This window comes from Triticum aestivum, chromosome 4B, assembly GCF_018294505.1.
Source record: "Triticum aestivum cultivar Chinese Spring chromosome 4B, IWGSC CS RefSeq v2.1, whole genome shotgun sequence".
NCBI lineage: Eukaryota > Viridiplantae > Streptophyta > Magnoliopsida > Poales > Poaceae > Triticum > Triticum aestivum.
The window spans coordinates 122,286,989-122,306,750 of record NC_057804.1 but is presented as its reverse complement, the minus strand read 5'-3'; positions in this window follow the sequence as shown (position 1 = coordinate 122,306,750).

Genomic DNA, 19,762 nt, shown 5'->3' with positions numbered 1-19,762 from the left:
CTACGTCCTCGGGTCCCGGCCCTCGAGCAAGCTCAGCAGTCGCTGGTATACCAGGTCGCGGTTCCGTGGTCAAGGCCAGGGGATGAGGGCTGGAGAGCCTGTAGGAGATCCTGAGACGTGATGCTCAGGACCTCCCCCTTTAACGTGCAAGCGACTCACCAGACAAGATGGCGGTCGTCCAAGCCAACCCATGAATCACCGCCAGATGAACCTGCAGGTTAGATGACAGAAGGGGCCGAGAACCCTCGCGAAGCAGGCTGTCAGCCTCGGGCCCCGGGAACCAGACGAAGGCACCGAGGACCTGGTGAGGTGGTGTGCGCGAGGCGGGTCGCGAACCAGAGCTTGATCCTCAGGTTTGTTAGCATTGTAGGGACGGACCAGAGCACAAGCGTCATGCCAATGTGAGTAACCATGTAGAGGGGCGAGCCAGGGACAAGCTAGCAAACACAGGGAGGCCGCGAGGCGGTTAAGGCTCAAGGCCTGAGGATGGCAATCATAGGTAAACTCATAGAAGATAGTTAGACAATCCTGGAGAATGCAAAACGATACACGCCGCGGGGATAGACCCACGCGGCCTGGGGATGATGCAGCCCGAGGGGCGCCCCCAAACTGAACGAACTGGAGAGATGTCACCTGGTACCGTTGCTGAAGACGTGTTGGGGTAGCGAAGGACGCGCGTTGCCGGAGTCGTTCCTCATGAGCAGCCCTGGTGCCGAGCCTCGGGAGGCCCAAAGGGCCCGTGAGGCTCCTAGAGGTGCTTCTCCATCTCCACCAAGATCGCCTGATGCCTGGCCTCGCGAGCCGCCAGGGCATCCCTCACGCAGCGCTGGAACACCATAGTGGCGCCAGGCAGGCCGAAAGGCACGCGGGCATAGCTATGGGGTGGACCCTCGCATCGGCCGACATGAGACGGTCAGAAAAGCTGCCGAGACGCGGCCCTGTTGTGCCCTGGGATGTCGATGCAGACACGAAACTCCTTACCCTCGCCAGGGCAGTGAGCCACGCCTCGCGGTAGGCAATGATAGCCTTGTAGAACCCTCGCCTCTTGAATCTCCTCGATTGCCTTGCTGATGAACTCCTGAACGCCTGGCGCCTCCCACCTGACGCCTTCTCCTGGGAAGCATGCTCTGAAGAGCGCCTCCCTTGTGACTCTAGCTAGGTCTGAGGCCCTCCCGAGGAGAGCCCCCGAGCCTAGCCTGAGGGGGGCACCGGGCACGCCTTCCTATGCGATGGGTGAAGGCGTCGCGTCCTGGGACGCGAGGCTCAGCGCGGCATCCTCGGAGGATGCTTCCTCACGGCATCCCTGACCCAGCTGCAGCTTCTTCATCTTGGGGGCGACCTCATGAGGGATGGCACCGCCCTCATCTTCAGGGTTCTCGGCTGCTGCAGCCTGGAAGGCGCGCTCGAGGGAGCACATTGCATCCTTCTCTTGATATGCGACCGTGATGACGCCGCCACTTCCTGGCATCTTGAGGACGTTGTAGCCATGGTGCGTCGCTGCCATGAACTTGGCCAGTGCTGGGTACCCTAGGATGGCGTTGTAGGGCAGGTGAATGTCAGCGACGTCGAAATTGATGAGCTCAGTGTGGTAGTTGTTGCGTTCGCCAAAGGTGATAGGAAGGCGGACCTACCCTATCGGATGTGTGGAACCGTCGGTCACTCCTGAAAATGGCTTGGTTGGCTGAAGCTGGTAGTACGACACTTGGAGCCTATCGAATGTTTGGACAGATAGGACATTGAGCCCTGCTCCACCATCAATGAGAGTCTCGATGACGACCACGTTGTTGATGACGGGAGAGCAGAGAATGGGGAGTGCACCAGCGGTTGCCGCACACTTGAGCTGGTCTAAGGAGCTGAAGGTGATGGCGCACTTGGACCGCCTGAGAGGGCGAGTTGCTTCAGGCTTGGGGAGTGCTACATTCACCTCGCGCGTGAACTGCTTGAAGATGCGATGGGAAGCTGGGGCCTGTGAGCCGCCTAGGATGCAGGCAATGGCTCGAGGCTCCTGGAAGCCCCAAGCCCCCTCGCCTTGGTGGTGATCTTCGTTCCTTCCAGGCAGTGGAGGCAGTGGAGGCAGACTTGCATTGCCCTGAGGGCGCTCCTCACGAGGTTGCTCCCTCTAGGCGTCCTCGCGAGGTTGACCCTGCCAGTGGTCCTCCCGATGATGGTCGCGCCACTCCTAGCGATGGTCGTGTCCGTCCCAGCGTCCTCCACCTCGGCCACCCCCATGGCCATAGCCTCGATCGTTGCGCTCAGGGCGTCGACCAAGGCGCCCATCATGGAGGGCCCTGAGCTCCTGGCAGCCGTTGGTGTTGTGGCTGTGAACATTGTGGAAGACGCAGAACAACCGGTTGCTCTTGGATGACTCAGGGTGGTCGGAGCCGCGCTTCGTCTCCGGCTCGGCCGCGAGCACTACTGGCCCCTTGCACTTCACGTCCTTGTCCTTGGTCTTCTTGTCTTCTGGGTCAGCATCGGGGAGTGATACGTCTCTATCGTATCTACTTTTCCAAACACTTTTGCCCTTGTTTTGGATTCTAACTTGCATTATTTGAATGGAACTAACCCGGACTAACGTTGTTTTCAGCAGAACTGCCATGGTGTTATTTTTGTGCAGAAATAAAAGTTCTCGGAATGACCTGAAAATCCATGGAGCAACTTTATAGAATTAATAAAAAATACTAGCGAAAGAATCAGCACCAGGGGGCCCACACCCAATCCATGAGGGTGGGGGGCGCGCGCCCCTAGGGCACGCCCCCTGCCTCATGGGCCTCCTGGATCTCCACCGACGTCAACTCCAACTCCATATATTCATGTTCGCGGAGAAAAAAATCAGAGAGAAAGATTCATCGCATTTTATGATATGGAGCCGCCGCCAAGCCCTAATCCCTCTCGGGAGGGCTGATCTGGAGTCCGTTCGGGGCTTCGGAGAGGGGGATTCGTCGTTGTCGTCATCATCAACCATCCTCCATCACCAATTTCATGATGCTCACCGCCGTGCGTGAGTAATTCCATCGTAGGCTTGCTAGACGGTGATGGGTTGGATGAGATTTACCATGTAATCAAGTTAGTTTTGTTAGGGTTTGATCCCTAGTATCCACTATGTTCTGAGATTTATGTTGCTATGACTTTGCTATGCTTAATGCTTGTCACTAGGGCCCGAGTGCCATGATTTCAGATCTGAACCTATTATGTTTTCATGAATATATGTGAGTTCTTGATCCTATCTTGCAAGTCTATAGTCACCTATTATGTGTTATGATCCGACAACCCCGAAGTGATAATAATCGGGATACTTCTCGACGATGATCGTAGTTTGAGGAGTTCATGTATTCACTATGTGTTAATGCTTTGGTCCGGTACTCTATTAAAAGGAGGCCTTAATATCCCTTAGTTTCCATTAGGACCACGCTTCCATGGGAGGGTAGGACAAAAGATGGCATGCAAGTTCTTTTTCATAAGCACGTATGACTATATTCGGAATACATGCCTATATTACATTGATGAATTGGAGCTAGTTCTGTGTCACCCTATGTTATAACTATTACATGAGGAATCGCATCCAACATAATTATCCATCACTGATCCAATGCCTACGAGCTTTTCACATATTGCTCTTTGCTTATTTACTTCACTGTTGTTGTTGTTACAATTACTACAAAACTGCTACTGTTACTTTTGCTACTGTTACCATTACTTCCATACTACTTTGCTACTAAATACTCTGCTGAAGATACTAAGTTATCCAGGTGTGGTTGAATTGACAACTCAACTGCTAATACTTGAGAATATTCTTTGGCTCCCCTTGTGTCGAATCAATAAATTTGGGTTGAATACTCTACCCTCGAAAACTGTTGCTATCCCCTGTACTTGTGGGTTATCAACGACAGAACCAAGATTTATCCCTCAACTACGAGGGGAGGTAAGGAACTGCCATCTAGCTCTGCACTAGATTCTCCTTCTGTTATGAGTAAGCTTGCGACACGTAAACCTGTTTCTGACATTAATTCTGATATGTCGCATGTTATTGATGATGCCACTTCTACTATGCATGATACTTATGATGAAACTACTTCTGTGCTTGATACTACTGTACCATTAGGTGAATATCGTTTTTGAACAACTTGCCAGGGCTAGAGAGAATGAAATTCTTGAAACTGATACTATTGATGATAGTGATGATGAAGGTTCTCCCCCTAAATATGAACTGCCTGTTGTTCCTGAGGGTTATGTTATGGATGAAGAAACTGCTAGAGATTTTCTTGCTTGCAATGATAGATCTGATCTTAAGAAGTTATTAGCTAAACTGAAACAAAAATCTCTAAATGCTAGAATGAAATATGACCCTACTTTTTCTACTTCACCTATCTTTGTTACTGATAAGGATTATGATTTCTCTGTCAACCCTGAGATAATTACTTTGGTTGAATCTAATCCTTTTTATGGCTACAAATCTGAAACTGTTGTGGCACATCTTACTAAGTTAAATGTGTTGGAAATATGCCCTAGAGGCAATAATAAAATGGTTATTATTATATTTCCTTGTTCATGATAATTTTCTATTTTTCATGCTATAATTGTATTGATCGGAAACCATAATACATGTGTGGATATGTAGAACACACCATGTCCCTAGTGAGCCTCTAGTTGACTAGCTCGTTGATCAACAGATGGTCATGGTTTCCTGACTATGGACACTGGATGTCATTGATAACGGGATCGCATCATTAGGAGAATGATGTGATGGACAAGACCCAATCCTAAGCATAACAGAAGATCGTGTAGTTCGTTTGCTAGAGCTTTTCTAACGTCAAGTATCATTTCCTTAGACCATGAGATCGTGCAACTCCCGGATACCGTAGGAATGCTTTGGGTGTACCAAACATCACAACGTAACTGGGTGGCTATAAAGGTGCACTACAGGTATCTCCGAAAGTGTATGTTGGGTTGGCACGAATCGAGACTAGGATTTGTCACTCTGTATGACGGAGAGGTATCTCTGGGCCCACTCGGTAATGCATCATCATAATGAGCTCAATGTGACTAAGTAGTTGTTCACGGGATCATGCATTACGGAACGAGTAAAGTGACTTGACGGTAATGAGATTGAATGAGGTATTAGGATACCGACGATCGAATCTCAGGCAAGTAACGTACCGATTGACAAAGGGAATTGTATACGGGGTTGCTTGAATCCTCGACATTATGGTTCATCCAATGAGATAATCATGGAACATGTGGGAGTCAACATGGGTATCCAGATCCTGCTGTTGGTTATTGGCCGGAGAGCTGTCTCGGTTATGTCTACATGATTCCCGAACCCGTAGGGTCTACACACTTAAGATTCGATGATGCTAGGGTTATAAGGAAGATTTGTATGTGATTACCGGATGTTGTTCGGAGTCCCGGATGAGATCCCGGACATCACAAGGAGTTCCGAAATGGTCCGGAGGTGAAGATTTATATATGGGAAGTCGTCATACGGTCATCGAAAATATTCGGGGGTATACCGGTATTGTACCGGGACCACCGGAGGGGTTCCGGGGGTTCACCGGGTGGGTCCACCTGCCCCGGAGGGCCTTATGGGCTGTAGGTGGAAGGGAAGCAGCCCCAAGAGGGTTGGGCACCCCCCCTAGGGCCCATGCGCCTAGGGTTGGGGGGGACCCTAAAGGGGGCGCCCCCCTTGGCTTGGGGGGCAAGCCCCCTCCCCCCTTGGCCGCCCCCCCCCCCTCTAGATCCCATCTAGAGGGGTCGGCCCCCTTCCCCCTTATCCCTATAAATAGAGGGGTGGAGGGAGGGGTGCAGCACCACATCCAAGGTGCAGCCCCTCCCCTCCCCAACACCTCTCCTCCTCCGCGTGAGCTTGGCGAAGCCCTGCCGGAGAACTGCCACTCCATCACCACCACGCCGTCGTGCTGCTGTTGGAGCCTTCTTCCTCAACCTCTCCCTCCTCCTTGCTGGATCAAGGCGTGGGAGACATCACCGGGCTGCACGTGTGTTGAACGCGGAGGCACCGTTGTTCGGTGCTTAGATCGGATTCGGCCACGATCTGAATCGCTACGTGTACGACTCCTCCAACCGCGTTCTTGCAACGCTTCCGACTCGCAATCTTCAAGGGTATGAAGATGCATCCCCTCTCTCTCGTTGTTAGTTACTCCATAGATTGATCTTGGTGATGCGTAGAATTTTTTTAATTTCTGCAATGATCCCCAACAGTGGCATCATGAGCTAGGTCTATGAGTAGTTTCTATGCACGAGTAGAACACAAGTTTGTTGTGGGCATCAATTTTGTCAATTTACTTGCCACTACTAGTCTTATCTTGTTTCGGCGGCATCGTGGGATGAAGCGGCCCGGACCAAGCTTACACGTACGCTTACGTGAGACAGGTTCCACCGACTGACATGCACTAGTTGCATAAGGTGGCTAGCGGGTGTCTGTCTCTCCCACTTTAGTCAGATCTGATTTGATGAAAAGGGTCCTTATGAAGGGTAAATAGCAATTGGCATATGACATTGTGGTTTTGGCGTAGGTAAGAAATGTTCTTGCTAGAAACCTATAGCAGCCACGTAAAAACTTGCAACAACAATTAGAGGACGTCTAAGTTGTTTTTGTAGCATATGCCGTGTGATGTGATATGGCCAAAAGGATGTGATGAATGATATATATGTGATGTATGGGATTGATCATGTTCTTGTAATAGGAATCACGACTTGCATGTCGATGAGTATGACAACCGGCAGGAGCCACAGGAGTTGTCTTAATTTATTGTATGACATGCGTGTCAATGAATAACGCCATGTAATTACTTTACTTTATTTCTAAACCGTTAGCCATAGTAGTAGAAGTAATAGTTGGCGAGACAACTTCATGAAGACACGATGATGGAGATCATGATGATGGAGATCATGGTGTCATGCCGGTGATGATGATGATCATGGCGCCTCGAAGATGGAGATCAAAAGGAAAAAAATGATATTGGCCATATCATGTCACTATTTGATTGCATGTGATGTTTATTATGTTTTACATCTTATTTGCTTAGAACGACGGTAGCATAAATAAGATGATCCCTCATAAAAATTTCAAGAAAGTGTTCCCCCTAACTGTGCACTGTTGCGAAGGTTCGTTGTTTTGAAGCACCACGTGATGATCGGGTGTGATAGATTCTAGCGTTCGAATTCAACGGGTGTAAGCCAGATTTACACATGCAAAACACTTAGGTTGACTTGACGAGCCTAGCATGTACAGACATGGCCTCGGAATACAAGAGACTGAAAGGTCGAACATGAGTTGTATAGAAGATACGATCAACATGAAGATGTCCACCGATGATGACTAGTCCGTCTCACGTGATGATCGGACATGGCCTAGTTGACTCAGATCAAGTATCACTTAGATGACTAGAGGGATGTCTATATCAGTGTGAGTTCATTGAATAATTTGATTAGATGAACTTAATTATCATGAACTTAGTCTAAAAATCTTTACAATATGTCTTGTAGATCAAATGGCCCGCGCTAATGTTGTCCTAAACTTCAACGCGTTCCTAGAGAAAACCAAGCTGAAAGACGATGGTAGCAACTATACGGACTGGGTCTGGAACTTGAGGATCATCCTCATAGCTGCCAAGAAAGCATATGTCCTTGAAGCACCACTAGGTGAAGCACCTGTCCCAGCGAACCAAGACGTTATGAACGCCTGGCAGTCGCGTGTTGATGATTACTCCCTGGTTCAGTGCGACATGCTTTACAGCTTGGAACCGGGGCTCCAAAAGCGTTTCGAGCAGAACGGAGCATATGAGATGTTCCAAGAGCTGAAAATGGTTTTCCAAGCTCATGCCTGGGCCGAGAGATATGAAGTCTCCGACAAGTTCTACAGTTGTAAGATGGAGGAGAATAGTTCCGTCAGCGAGCAGATACTCAAAATGTCTGGGTTACACAACCGCTTGTCTCAGCTGGGAGTTAATCTCCCGGATGACGCGGTCGTTGACAGAATCCTTCAGTCGCTTCCACCGAGCTACAAGAGCTTTGTGATGAACTTCAATATGCAGGGGATGGAGAAAACCATTCCTGAGGTATATTCGATGCTGAAATCAGCGGAGGTGGAAATCAAAAAGGAACATCAAGTGTTGATGGTGAATAAAACCACTAAGTTCAAGAAAGGCAAGGGTAAAAAGGGATTCAAGAAAGACGGCAAGGGAGTTGCCGCACCCGGTAAGCAAGCTGCCGGGAAGAAGCCAAAGAATGGACCCAAGCCTCAGACTGAGTGTTTTTATTGCAAGGGAAATGGTCACTGGAAGCGGAACTGCCCCAAGTACTTAGCGGACAAGAAGGACGGCAACACCAAAGGTATATGTTATATACATGTTATTGATGTTTACCTTACCAGTACTCGTAGTAGCTCTTGGGTATTTGATACCGGTGCGGTTGCTCATATTTGTAACTCAAAACAGGAGTTGCGGAATAAGCGGAGACTGGTGAAGGACGAGGTGACAATGCGCGTCGGGAATGGTCCCAAGGTCGATGTGATCACCGTCGGCACGCTACCTCTACATTTACCTACGGGATTTGTTTTAAACCTCAATAATTGTTATTTAGTGCCAGCTTTGAGCATGAACATTGTATCTGGATCTCGTTTAATACGAGATGGCTACTCATTAAAATCCGAGAATAATGGTTGTTCCATTTATATGAGAGATATGTTTTATGGTCATGCCCCGCTGGTCAATGGTTTATTCTTAATGAATCTCGAACATGATGTTACACATATTCATAGTGTGAATACCAAAAGATGTAAGGTTGATAATGATAGTCCCACATACTTGCGGCACTGCTGCCTTGGTCACATTGGTGTCAAACGCATGAAGAAACTCCATGCAGATGGACTTTTGGAGTCTCTTGATTATGAATCATATGACACGTGTGAACCATGCCTCATGGGCAAAATGACCAAGACTCCGTTCTCTGGAACAATGGAGCAAGCAACCAACTTATAGGAAATCATACATACTGATGTGTGCGGTCCAATGAGCGTTGAGGCTCGCGCTGGCTATCGTTATGTTCTCACCCTCACTGATGACTTAAGTAGATATGGGTATGTCTACTTAATGAAACACAAGTCTGATACCTTTGAAAAGTTCAAGGAATTTCAGAGTGAGGTTGAAAATCAACGTGACAGGAAAATAAAGTTCTTACGATCAGATAGTGGAGGGGAATATTTGAGTCATGAACTTGGCACACACTTAAGGAAATGTGGAATCATTTCACAACTCACGCCGCCTGGAACACCTCAGCGTAATGGTGTGTCCGAACGTCGTAATCGCACTCTATTGGATATGGTGCGATCTATGATGTCTCTTACTGATCTACCACTCTCATTTTGGGGTTATGCTTTAGAGACTGCCGCATTGATGACCCACAAGTATAGGGGATCTATCGTAGTCCTTTCGATAAGTAAGAGTGTCGAACCCAACGAGGAGCAGAAGGAAATGATAAGCGGTTTTCAGCAAGGTATTCTCTGCAAGTACTGAAATAAATGGTAACAGATAGTTTTTGTGATAAGATAAATTGTAACGAACAACAAGTAACAAAAGTAAATAAAGTGCAGCAAGATGGCCCAATCCTTTTTGTAGCAAAGGACAAGCCTGGACAAACTCTTATAATAGGAAAAGCGTTCCCGAGGACACATGTGAATATCGTCAAGCTAGTTTTCATCACGCTCATATGATTCGCGTTCGGTACCTTGATAATTTGATATGTGGGTGGACCGGTGCTTGGGTGCTGTTCTTACTTGAACAAGCATCCCACTTACGATTAACCTCTATTGCAAGAATCTGCAACTACAACAAAAGTATTAAGGTAAACCTAACCATAGCATGAAACATATGGATCCAAATCAGCCCCTTACGAAGCAACACATAAACTAGGGTTTAAGCTTCTGTCACTCTAGCAACCCATCATCTACTTATTACTTCCCAATGCATTCCTCTAGGCCCAAATAATGGTGAAGTGTTATGTAGTCGGCGTTCACATAACACCACTAGAGGCTAGACAACATACATCTTATCAAAATATCGAACGAATACCAAATTCACATGACTACTAATAGCAAGACTTCTCCCTTGTCCTCAGGAACAAACGTAACTACTCACAATGCATATTCATGTTCATAATCAGAGGGGTAATAATATGCATAAAGGATATGAACATATGATCTTCCACCAAATAAACCAACTAGCATCAACTACAATGAGTAGTCAACACTACTAGCAACCTACTAGCACCAATCCCGGACTTGGAGACAAGAATTGGATACAAGAGATGAATTAGGGTTTGGAGATGAGATGGTGCTGGTGAAGATGTTGATGGAGATTGTCCTCTCCCGATGAGAGGAGCGTTGGTGATGACGATGGTGATGATTTCCCCCTCCCGAAGGGAAGTGTCCCCGGCAGAACAGCTCTGCCGGAGCCCTAGATTGGTTCCGCCAAGGTTCCGCCTCGTGGAGGCGGAGTCTCGTCCCGAAAGGTCGCCTTCTATTTTTTTCTCATCGAAAGACTTCATATAGGAGAAGATGGGCGTCGGAGAGCCACCAGGGGGCCCACGAGGTAGGGGGCGCGCCCCCCACCCTCGTGAGCAGGGTGTGGGCCCCCTGGCCTTCATCTTTGGCGACGATTTTTCTCTATTTATTTTAAGATATTCCATGGAGTTTCAGGACTTTTGGAATTGCGCAGAATAGGTCTCCAATATTTGCTCCTTTTCCAGCCCAAAATTCCAGCTGCGGCATTCTCCCTCTTCATGTAAACCTTGTAAAATAAGAGAGAATAGCCATAAGTATTGTGACATAATGTGAAATAACAGCCCATAATGCAATAAATATTGATATAAAAGCATGATGCAAAATGGACGTATCAACTCCCCCAAGCTTAGACCTAGCTTGTCCTCAAGCGAAAAGCCGATAACAATAAATATGTCCTCATGTTTAGAGGTAGAGGCGTCGATAAAAATAAAATACGGGCATGAAGGCATCATGATTATTTCCATAACAGTAACATATATATATTGTCATATGATTACTTATGTTCAAGTGATGATCTTTTCACAAAGAAAAAGTATGAATCAGAAACCTTATTGAGCACCAACAAATTATAACCTCAGTCATTGAAGCAATTGCAATTTATCATAACATCGGAAAGAGTCTATGCCAGAGCTTAAAAGCAAGTCCACATACTCAACTATCACTTAGTCCTTCATAATTGCTAACACTCACGCAATACTTGTGGTTACGGAGTTTTAATCGGACACAGAGAAAGATAGGGGCTTATAGTTTTGCCCCACAACCTTTTAGCTCAAGGGTAATGTCAACAATAATAATTCATGCTCCCCTACATCCAATTAGATATATATATATATCATGTTTTTCCCAACATGTTGAGCTTGCCAAAGGATAAAATGAAAAAGGAAAGGTGAAGATCACCGTGACTCTTGCATAAGGTAGAGGATAATAATAAAAGATAGGCCCTTCACAGAGGGAAGTAGAGGTTGTCATGCGCATTTAGGGTTGATGCACAAAATCTTAATGCAAAAGAACGTCACTTTATATTGCCCCTTGTATGTGGACCTTTATTATGCAGTCCGTCGCTTTTATTACTTCCACAACAAGTTCGTACAAAGCTTATTTTCTCTGCACTAATAAGTCATGCATACTGGAATTTTATTGCTTGCACCGATGACAACTTACTTGAAGGATCTTACTCAATCCATAGGTAGATATGGTGGACTCTCATGGCTGAACTGGTTTAAGGGTATTTGGAAGCACAAGTAGTATTTCTACTTGGTGCTGAGAATTTGGCTAGCATGAGGGGGAAAGGCAAGCTCAACACGTTAGAGGATCCATGACAACATACTTTATCTCAGATATAAGAAAACATAACTTATTATGTTGTCTTCCTTGTCCAACATCAACTCTTTAGCATGTCGTATTTTAGTGAGTGCTCCCAATCATAAAAGATGTCAATGATAATATATCTATATGTGAAACCTCTCTTTCCTTATTACTTCCTATTAATTGCAACAATGACCAAAACTATATTTGCCAACTCCCAACAACTTTTAATCATCATACTCTTTCTATGTGAAGTCATTACTTTCAATAAGATCAATATGAACTCTTTGATTCTTTTTATTCTTTTTCTTCTATCCACCCAAGATCATGGCAAAATAATCAAGCCCTTGAGTCAACACTAATCTTTATTATATAGCTCACGGACTCGATTACAAAGAAGGATCATAAAGCAAAACTCAAAACTAGATCATGCCATGACTTTATTCTACTAAATCAAGATACTACTAATAGGATCGAACTAAGAAAAACGTTAAAGATAGGAGTTGTGATGGTGATACGATACCAGGGCACCTCCCCCAAGCTTGGCAGTTGCCAAGGGGAGTGCCCATACCCATGTGATCATGTCTCCTTCTTTGTTGTTGATGGTGGAGGTGTTGTTGATGATGCAGGCTTGTCGTCCACCTTCGATGGCATAGGCCCACCATCATAGAAGGGTGATCAAGTCTCCGGAATCCTCAAATCTGCAGCCAAACTCATCCTTTTGAATCTATATTTATACTCGCAGTTTTGATTTTGCAGATCATAGATTTGGGCTTGGAGGTGCTCGATCTTCTCATGTAGCTTGAAGATGGCCTCCTCGGTGTTCTTGGCATCCGGCTCGTAGTTGTTGGTGAACTCCGCGAGCATCTTGTGGCTAGCGTTGATTCCACGCTCCACCATCCCCTGGCACTTGAAAACTTTTTGCTCCATTGCTTCGAGCCTTGACTCCACGCTTCTGGTTCCCTTTGGTCCCTCAACATCGCGGATGTGCAGCAACCCATCACACATCTCAATGGTTTGAGGGTGTCGCAGCACCTCCGCGAGGTAAGGGTTGATCACCTTCTCGAAGAACTTGTCCTTGGAAGCACTTGGGGTCATCATGATGATCTAGACCTATCAGAAAACAGCTCGAAACAAGAACAGGGGAGATTTGCGTGATACGAGAGTCAAAACCTTCGGTGATAATATATAATGAATTTTTACCGACCAAAATACGTATCGTGCAAGAAAACGGAGTCCGGAGGGAACATGAGGTGCTCACGAGGTAGGGGGCGCCCTCCACCCTCGTGAAGGCCTCGTGTCCTTCCCGGACTGCCACTTATTTTTCTATTTTTCTAAATATTCCAAAACAGAGAAATATTGCCATAAAAATTGTTTTGGAATTGGTTTACTTACCGTACCACATACCTATTCCTTTTCGGAGTCTGGAACGGTCCGGAAGGTGTCCCTTATGTATTCCTCCGGGGTTACGGTTTCAATAATATTGGTTTCAACATTTATAGGATTACCTAAGATATAGTGTTTGATCCTTTGACCGTTTACCACCTTCGGATTTGTGCCTTCGAAGTTGTTGATTTTTATGGCACCAGAACAATAGACCTCCTCGATAACGTAGGGACCTTCCCATTTAGAGAGAAGTTTTCCTGCAAAAAATCTTAAACGAGAGTTGTATAGCAATACATAATCACCTACATTAAACTCACGCTTTTGTATCCTTTTGTCATGCCATCTTTTAACTTTTTCTTTAAACAACTTGGCATTTTCATAAGCTTGGGTTCTCCATTCATCAAGTGAGCTAATATCAAATAACCTCTTCTCACTGGCAAGTTTGAAATCCTAGTTGAGCTCTTTAATAGCCCAATATGCCTTATGTTCTAGTTCGAGAGGTAAGTGACATGCTTTTCCATAAACCATTTTATATGGAGACATACCCATAGGATTCTTATATGCAGTTCTATAGGCCCATAATGCGTCATCCAGTTTCTTGGACCAATTTTTCTAGATCTATTGACAGTCTTTTGCAAAATTAATTTAAGCTCTCTATTGCTCAATTCTACTTGACCACTAGACTGCGGGTGATATGGAGATGCAATTCTATGATTAACGTCGTATTTAGCAAGCATTTTATGAAAAGCACCATGAATAAAGTGTGAACCACCATCAGTCATTAAATATCTAGGGACTCCAAACCTTGGAAAAATAACTTCCTTAAGCATTTTAATAGAAGTGTTATGATCAGCACTACTAGTTGGAATAGCTTCTACCCACTTAGTAACGTAATCAACAGCAACTAAAATATGTGTATATCCATTAGAGGCAGGAAAAGGTCCCATATAATCAAAGCCCCAAACATCAAATGGTTCAATAACAAGTGAATAATTCATAGGAATTTCTTGACGTCTACTAATATTACCAATTCTTTGACATTTATCACAAGACAAATCAAACTTACGGGCATCCTTGAAGAGAGTAGGCCAATAAAAACCGGATTGCAATACCTTATGTGCAGTTCTATCTCCAGCGTGGTGTCCTCCATAAGCTTCGAGTGACACTTGCGTAGGATCTGTTCCTGTTCATGCTCAGGTACACAATGTCTAATAACACCATCTACTCCTTCTTTATAAAGATGTGGGTCATCCCAAAAGTAATGTCGCAAATCATAGAAAAACTTTTTCTTTTGTTAGTATGTGAAGCTAGGTGGTATAAATTTAGCAACAATATAATTAGCATAATCAGCATACCATGGAGTGCTACGAGAAGTGCTTATGACATTTAGTTGTTCATCAGGAAAGCTATCATCAATAGGTAGTGGGTCATCAAGAACATTCTCTAACCTAGATAAGTTGTCTGCAACGGGGTTCTCAGCTCCTTTTCTATCAACAATATGCAAATCAAATTCTTGCAGCAAGAGAACCCATCTAATAAGTCTAGGTTTTGCATCTTTCTTTTCCATAAGATATTTAATAGCAGCATGATTAGTGTGAATAGTTACTTTAGAATCAACAATATAGGGTCTGAATTTATCACAAGCAAATACAACTGCTAAAAGTTCCTTTTCGGTAGTAGCATAATTTCTTTGAGCATTGTCTAGAGTCTTACTAGCATAATGGATAACATTTAATTTCTTATCAACTCTTTGCCCTAGAACAACACCTACAACATAATCACTAGCATCACACATAATTTCAAAGGGTAAATTCCAATCAGGTGGCTGAACAACAGGTGCAGAGACTAATGCTTTCTTAAGTATTTCAAATGCTTCTACACAATTATCATCAAAGACAAATGGTACATCTTTTTGTAATAAATTAGTCAGAGGCCGAGAAATTTTTGAGAAGTCCTTAATGAACCTCCTATAAAATCCGGCGTGACCAAGGAAACTTATTATACCTTTGATGTCCTTGGGACATGGCATCTTTTCAATAGCATCAACCTTGGCTTTATCAACTTCAATACCTCTTTCAGAAACTTTGTGCCCCAAGACAATACCTTCATTAATCATAAAGTGGCACTTTTCCCAATTCAAGACAAGATTAGTTTCTTCACATCTCTGCAAAACTCGAGCAAGATTGCTCAAGCAATCATCAAAAGAGGAACCATAGACAGAAAAATCGTCCATGAAAACCTCACAATTTTTTTCACAAAAATCAGAGAATATAGCCATCATGCATCTTTGAAAGGTAGCAGGTGCATTACATAAACCGAAAGGCATACGTCTATAAGCAAAAGTACCAAAAGGGCATGTAAAAGTAGTCTTTGATTGATCTCTAGCCGACACAGGTATTTGAGAGAAACCAGAATAACCATCTAGAAAGCAATAATGTGTATGTTTGCATAATCTTTCTAGCATTTGATCAATAAAAGGTAAGGGGTAATGATCTTTCTTAGTAGCCTTATTTAATTTGCAGAAATCAATTACCATCCTATAATCGGTGATAATTCTTTGCGGAATCAATTCATCTTTATCATTAGGGACAATAGTAATACCTCCCTTCTCAGGGACACAATGGACAGGACTTACCCACTGACTATCAGCAACAGGATAAATATACCTGCCTCCAGAAGCTTGAGTATTTCTTTTCTTACCACTTCTTTCATTTTAGGATTCAAACATCGTTGAGGATCACGAACTGGTTTGACATCCGCTTCCAAATTTATTTTATGTTGACATAGAGTGGGACTGATGCCCTTAAGATCATCAAGAGTGTATCCAATAGCGGCACGGTGCTTATTCAGAGTTTTCAATAATCTTTCTTCTTCATGCTCTGAAAGGTTAGCACTAATAATGACAGGATATATTTGCTTTTCATCAAGATAAGCATATTTAAGATTATCAGGCAACGGTTTAAGCTCAAACACGGGATCACCCTTGGGTGGAGGAGGATCCCCTAGGATTTCAACAGGCAAATTGTGTTGCAGAATAGGTTCCTGTTTAAAGAATACTTCATCTATTTCCCTTCTTTCATTCATGAACATATCATTTTCATGGTCTAGCAAATAGTGTTCTAAAGGATCACTAGGAGGTACGACAATAGAAGCAAGACCAATAATTTCATCTTTACTAGGCAATTCTTCCTCATGATGTTGTTTACTAAATTTAGAGAAATTAAACTCATGAACCATGTCATCCAAGCCAATAGTAACAACATTCTTTTCGCAGTCTATCTTAGCATTAACAGTATTCAAGAAGGGTCTACCAAATATAATGGGACAAAAGCTATCTTGTGGAGAACCAAGAACAAGAAAATCAGCGGGATATTTGGTTTTTCCACACAAGACTTCAACATCTCTAACAATTCCCATTGCAGATATAGTATCTCTATTGGCAAGTTTAATTGTAACATCAATATCTTCTAACTCAGCAGGTGCAATATCATGCATAATTTCTTGTATAAGGTCAATGGGTATAACACTAGCACTAGCACCCATATCACATAAGCCATGATAACAATGATCTCCTATTTTAACAGAAATAACAGGCACGCCTACCACAGGTCTATGTTTATCTCTAGCACAAGGTTTAGCAATTCTAGCAGTTTCACCATGGAATTGAATAACATGCCCATCAATATTATCAGACAAGAGATCTTTAACAATAGCAATATTGGGTTCTACTTTGACTTGCTCAGGAGGTGTATAAGTTCTAATATTGCTTTTACGAACAACAGTTGAAGCTTTAGCATGATCCTTCATTCTAACAGGGAAAGGTGGTTTTTCAACATAAGAAGTGGGAACAATAGGATCATTATAAGTGACAGTCTCTTCTTCAACTTTAATAGGTGCAGCTACTTTTACTTCTATGGGAGGATGATATTTAAACCACTTCTCCTTGGGGAGATCAACATAGGTAGCAAAAGATTCACAGAAAGAAGCTACTATCTCAGAGTCAAGTCCATATTTAGTGCTAAACTTATGGAAAATATCGGTATCCATAAAAGATTTAACACAATCAAACTTAGGTGTCATACCTGACTCCTTACCTTCATCGAGGTCCCAATCTTCAGAGTTGCGTTTAATTCTATCCAATAAATTCCATTTAAATTCAATAGTCTTCATCATAAAAGAGCCAGCACAAGAAGTATCGAGCATGGTGCGATTGTTATCAGAAAGCCGAGCATAAAAACTTTGCATAATTACTTCTCTTGGGAGCTCATGATTGGGGCATGAATATAACATTGATTTAAGCCTCCCCCAAGCTTGAGCGATGCTTTCTCCTTCGCGAGGCCAAAAACTATATATATAATTGCGATCACGATGAACAAGATGCATAGGGTAATACTTTTGATGAAATTCCAATTTCAATCTTTTATAGTTCCATGATCTCATATCATCACATAGCCTGTACCATGTCAATGCGTCTCCCTTAAAAGATAAAGGGAAGGCCTTCTTAACAACATCATCGGGTATACCTGCAAGCTTAAATAGTCCACAAACTTCATCCACATAGAGTAGATGTTCATCAGGATGCTTTGTTCCATCTCCTATAAAAGTGTTAGCTAGCAGTTTTTCCATCATACCCGAAGGAATTTCAAAAGGAGTTTCATTTTCAATAGGTTCAGTAGGTTGAGGAGAAACTCTTTGCTCTACTGGACGGGGTGAAGATACCCCGAACAAGCCCCTCAGAGAATTACTTTCCATAGTAACAAGTGACAGAAAATTTCAGCACACTATATAATTTTTTCCTTACCAAATTCCACCTACCAAAGGCGCTACACTCCCCAGCAACGGTGCCAGAAAAGATTCTTGATGACCCACAAGTATAGGGGATCTATCGTAGTCCTTTCAATAAGTAAGAGTGTCGAACCCAACAAGGAGCAGAAGGAAATGATAATCGGTTTTTAGCAAGGTATTCTCTGCAAGTACTGAAATAAATGGTAACAGATAGTTTTGTGATAAGATAAATTGTAACGAGCAACAAGTAACAAAAGTAAATAAAGTGCAGCAAGATGTCCCAATCCTTTTTGTAGCAAAGGACAAGCCTGGACAAACTCTTATATTAGGAAAAGCGCTCCCGAGGACACATGGGAATATCGTCAAGCTAGTTTTCATCACGCTCATATGGTTCGCGTTCGGTACTTTGATAATTTGATATGTGGGTGGACCGGTGCTTGGGTGTTGTTCTTACTTGAACAAGCACCCCACTTATGATTAACCTCTATTGCAAGCATCCGCAACTACAACAAAAGTATTAAGGTAAACCTAACCATAGCATGAAACATATGGATCCAAATCAGCCCCTTACGAAGCAACGCATAAACTAGGGTTTAAGCTTCTGTCACTCTAGCAACCCATCATCTACTTATTACTTCCCAATGCCTTCCTCTAGGCCCAAATAATGGTGAAGTGTTATGTAGTCGACGTTCACATAACACCACTAGAGGCTAGACAACATACATCTTATCAAAATATCGAACCAATACCAAATTCACATGACTACTAATAGCAAGACTTCTCCCTTGTCCTCAGGAACAAACGTAACTACTCACAAAGCATATTCATGTTCATAATTAGAGGGGTAATAATATGCATAAAGGATCTGAACATATTATCTTCCACCAAATAAACCAACTAGCATCAACTACAAGGAGTAATCAACACTACTAGCAACCTACTAGCACCAATCCCGGACTTGGAGACAAGAATTGGATATAAGAGATGAACTAGGGTTTGGAGATGATGGTGCTGGTGAAGATGTTGATGGAGATTGCCCTCTCCCGATGAGAGGAGCGTTGGTGATGACGATGGTGATGATTTCCCCCTCCCGAAGGGAAGTGTCCCCGGCAGAACAGCTCTGCCGGAGCCCTAGATTGGTTCCGCCAAGGTTCCGCCTCATGGCGGCGGAGTCTCGTCCCGAAAGGTTTCCTTCTATTTTTTTCTCATCGAAATACTTCGTATAAGAGAAGATGGGCGTCGGAGAGCCACTAGGGGGCCCACGAGGTAGGGGGCGCGCCCTAGGGGGGGGCGCCCCCACCCTCATGAGCAGGGTGTGGGCCCCCTGGCCTTCATCTTTGGTGACGATTTTTCTTTATTTATTTTAAGATATTCCGTGGAGTTTCAGGACTTTTGGAATTGCGCAGAATAGGTCTCCAATATTTGCTCCTTTTCCAGCCCAGAATTCCAGCTGCCGGCATTCTCCCTCTTCATGTAAACCTTGTAAAATAAGAGAGAATAGCCATAAGTATTGTGACATAACGTGAAATAACAAACATAATGCAATAAATATTGATATAAAAGCATGATGCAAAATGGACGTATCACGCATTCATTTTAAATAGGGCTCCATCGAAATCCGTTGAGACGACACCATATGAATTATGGTTTGGGAAGAAACCTAAGCTGTCGTTTCTAAAAGTTTGGGGATGTGATGCTTATGTCAAGAAACTT